Genomic DNA, 4512 nt, shown 5'->3' with positions numbered 1-4512 from the left:
ATTAATTATAATTTTTCTCACCCTTTGTCTGACGTTATATAAATGGCCCACGTGGATGCAATGTTGTTGAGATTTGTTGTTGAGACACCGGGAAGAGATGCAGCAGGAAACAAGCACAGAAAAATTCAAAGTCCATCTTCGCATCTTGGACAAGAAAAAGAAATCTAAATTTGTGCATTTCGAGCTCACGGATATTCCCAAATTTACGTTTGCCGAGGAACTGAAGGAGTACTTGCTTCAAAAGTACTCGAATTTGATGCAACCAGCTGAAAATACATCTTTTCAAATCGGGTACTTCATTGAAGGCCGGGGAAACAAAAAATTTCACATAGTCGACGCCCGCACTTTACAGTCTGCGTATGACACGGAAGTGGATGGCCAAATAAACTTGTGGGTTGACCCACACGTTGAGATGTCTTCGTCAATGAAAAAGAAAGCAATAAGAGGAAACGAGAGAAGCGTAAGTGCGGAATGAAACTCTTTTAACAATTCACTAACCTCTCATGTATCCATGTGCAATATCACGTTTATTAAACTTGTCGTTAAATTTTTTTAAAGGCCTGACCTCTTCGAGTGAAGATGAAGGACACGAGTATGAAGTTTCAGAACAACGAGCCAAAAAATCCAAAGTGGATGGAAAGTTCAGTGCTTTACAGAAAAAAACATGCGGGACGTTGGCCTGATTATAAACTTCGTGCATGGGCAAATATGCTGGTATAAATAGTTTACTCTCGTTCCCCAGTGAATTTGAATCACACAAGGCTTCTATCATGTAATCATGTAAATAAAGACTCGCGCAAAATGCTACTAGAGCTCACAGGGTTTTTTTAAACAGGCTGTTGGCGCACACCATTCTGAGGACGAACCTCCAAATGTACCCTATTTTAGAGAGGACACCCCAGCACAGAAAAAAACAGACCAGGGAACATCTATAGCTGAGACCGTGGCAGCGGCAGTAGCCGCATCCATAACGGCTTTGGGATCCCGGAATCAGCAACTACAGTCCAGCACATCGTATAACGTTAGTAAAGAGAAACGTATTTTGCGTTATCAAAAAAGAAAGAAACCAGGAATCGACATTTGAATAAGTCTGTTTTGCTTATTTTTTTTCAGGTTGAAAAACTGGGACAGCTAATAAACCAGCTTAAGGACTTAAAACAGCTACTCGCTGACAACGTCCTCACTGAAGATGAATACCGCCAACAAAAAGAACAAATCCTACGAGAAATGGACACTTAGAACTTAGTAGGTTTTCTTTTTCTGTTTAAGGATTGAAGAATGTAAAATGTAACATCGAGTAAACGGTGATAAAGTAGCAACAAAAGAGTGCATGTTACAAAGAGGTGCATGTATATTAGGTTAGATGTACTCAGCATGCTGGAAGTAATTATTGCAATCCTGACTTGTCACATGATGGAAGCTTTCAACAATAAAGGCTTCTGGGTTATCAGTGGCTTGAAAAACAACGTCATTTCTTCTTATGTGGCCTTTTACTTTGCTGAAGAGTTCCTCTAGCGGATTGTAGTCAGGGCTGTAGGGTGGTAAATAAATCAGCAGTGCTCCGGTACCTTCAATAATATCCCTTACCCTTGGAACATGGTGAATAGCAGCATTATCTGAAAACGATTAGAAACAACTTTAAAATTCCAAGTTGTGATAAACATGCACTTTCCGCAATTCGATGCCTTTTCCTTTCATACCTACCCATAACTACGATGGAGTTGAGGTTCATTCCATCAAAAGGTTGTAGCATAGGTACAAGGTCGTCTTGTAAAAACTCGATAAATTTGTCTCACACTTCCTCTCATTGTTGAGATACAACGGATGTCGCTTGAACCCATTACTGCTATTGCTGACACACGATGATCCCATGTCACGTATCTCTTGATGCAAGCGCTGGTTCCTTTTAACCCATATCCCCATCTCCTCACTAAACGTCTGTCCTGAATAATAATAATAATAATAATAATAATAATATAATAATAATAATAATAATAATAATAATAATATAATAAATAATAAATAATAATAATAATAATAGTCTTATTGATCATCATAGTCATCTGAGTATCTCAACAGCAGCAATATTGGACGCTATTAATCACAACGTAAGAACTCACAAATCCCGTTTCGTCAAGAAATAGGAGCATCTCTGGGTCATACTGCGATATGCTTGCTCGGAACTCCTCTCTTAAAGTATCGCTTTGTTGTATAGCAACTTTGCAAAGCTAAAATTAGGAAAACATGCACTCGGAAGTTAGATTTGGGACTGGGTGTTAAACAACGGGATACTAGGTAAAAAGACACTAAAAATATTTATTCGACAACTGGTAACACCGACCTGCTTAAATGTGAAGCCAAACCTCCGAAGATTTCTTTTGACGGTGGATAAACAGTACTGCGAGCCAGTCGAATGTTGAATTTCCCAAAGAAGCTCTTCTAATGTCATAGAAGGGTCTTTTAGTGCTGCTTCTACCAATACAAATTGTTCGTGAACGTGAAGACTGGAGATATTAGGCCTTCCAACTTTAAAGCACTGCACATCACCCGTAAGTAAGAATTTTCTTAGAATTCACTTCACTGTACTCTTATGCATATCCAACAGACGAGCTATCCGTCTGTTGCTAAAACGGCGCTAATATTTGAGGCTGATTACACGCCAGCGCAAGTCCTTGCTATACATTGCAATTTGAAATTTAGTACAGTCACAGTGGGTTGACAACTTTTTAGTTTCACAAAGGTTTCTTTTTCTTAATGCAGTCGTTAGATTTCGCAAATTTAATGCGAGAAATATCTCTTAACATGAGAAAGTCACACCTACCGGGCAAATCCATGCTTATTTCACAAGCGAAACAATTCTTGCGGAAAATTGCACCTGACATTAACTAGACATGCAAATATGCAGATATATGAATTACATTCTGGGGGGTTCAAAATTTTTGCAAAACGCTGTATATATATATATATATATATATTTTTTTTTTTTTACATGCCGTGGTTTGGACTGCGTATCTCTCCGGGATCCTTCTGGTGGCCTGGCACCTTCGTTGGCTCAGGAAGCCCATTTAAACTGCTATATATATATATATATATATATATTTTTTTTTTGAGTGGATTTCAATTTGTTTTAAAGCTAAATACGGATATTAAATAAAGTGAGGCTAGAATTTTAGCAATTACGTAAAGAAGCCTGAACAATCTTAACTGCAAGGATCATAGCTTCACTTGATTTCATATCCGTATTTGAATATATGATTCATTTCATTTTTCATTTCGTTCATTGCTTCATTCATCACGGGAACATTGGAACCCACAAATGACCAGCACTCAACGTCAGTGGCTTCATGGCTCAGTTGGTTACAGCGTCGCACCGGCATTGCGAGGTCACGGGTTCAAACTGTGTTGAAGTCCTGGATTTTACAGGTTTCTCTACGCAATTGCAAAAATTGCGTTCATAACTGCGAGGATCATAGCTTCACTTCATTTCACATCCGCCGTCCAGTATATGATTCATTTCATCTATCATTAATTCGTTCAGTAGTTATGCCATCCAAGCTAGCATTTGATTGGCTATCTGTGGCTTTCTTAGTCATTGACCAATTAGATCAAAATGTCTTTTTTTCACTGAATTGCCTCTTTTCTGCACTGTTGCCCGAACCTACATTTCTCTTAGCCAATCAGAATGAAGAATATTTTCATGTAAAACTATATCACTAATGCGTAAACGCCGGAACGTCAAAGTAAATATTTAATAATTTACGAACCGCGGATCTACACTAGATATTGATTGCCAATAAAAGCAAACGATTTTCCATCGAGCTCATGCAATTTGTTATTTGATGACGAGGGTTCGTTGAACGAAAGTCTCGAGGATTATAGACCACCGAAAGGTAGGTATCACCTTCATTTAGACCAATAGACATTTTTCATTAGTTTGACGCCAAATATCTTGTTTTAGGTTTATAATTTTGGGCTTCTTGTCGGGGGTGGAAGTGGAATAATTGGATCTCAGAATATTCCTCACTTTTTTTCCCCGAGTTATTCATTCGTTTTTAAAATTTTGGTCGATATTCACTTTTCCGAATTCGTTATGCTTTAACGGGAACCGAAAAACTCTTTATTCCAAAGGTTCGAACGCTTAATATTCCTTAATTATTATTAATTCATTATTCCGCTACCTGATCCCTGATACTCGTTTCCACATTGGAAAAAACAAAAAATGAAATTTCAAGTGAATTACCGATAGTTGCAAATTAAATTCAAGGAAAAAAAATATATTATCAGGGCAATGATATGTACATGGTATCATTTCATTTCGAGCTATATAATAACTCCGTCACACGTTTTGAGTCCGTTATTGCTGCACTGGTTAACCGGGCTCCGCTGCGTAATTTCCAATTTGTCTCACTTGTTCTCCGGTGTTTGGGCAAAGAAGTTTTCGATTCAGGCACTGAATTCGAAGCACAAATAACTTGTCCAAACAAAAATTGTTATTAGTGTTTTTGTTTTAGC

At 37.9% G+C, this 4512-nt stretch overlaps 1 protein-coding gene across 2 annotated transcripts in view; it reads left to right on the top strand.

The window, feature by feature from the left end:
* Nucleotides 1-3822: 3822 nt before the first annotated feature.
* The window catches only part of LOC138046649 (uromodulin-like), a 16450-nt gene continuing 15760 nt past the window's right edge, over nucleotides 3823-4512 (top strand). For both annotated transcript variants that reach the window (XM_068893260.1, XM_068893254.1), the window contains exon 1: nucleotides 3823-3890. The gene's annotated coding sequence lies outside the window, so the exon portion shown is untranslated. The remainder of the gene's footprint in view (nucleotides 3891-4512) is intronic.

Source organism: Montipora capricornis, chromosome 1, assembly GCF_036669925.1.
Source record: "Montipora capricornis isolate CH-2021 chromosome 1, ASM3666992v2, whole genome shotgun sequence".
In the NCBI taxonomy this organism is placed as follows: Eukaryota; Metazoa; Cnidaria; class Anthozoa; order Scleractinia; family Acroporidae; genus Montipora; species Montipora capricornis.
The sequence above is the reverse complement of the archived record's forward strand: the minus strand, read 5'-3'. Positions and strand labels throughout refer to the sequence as shown.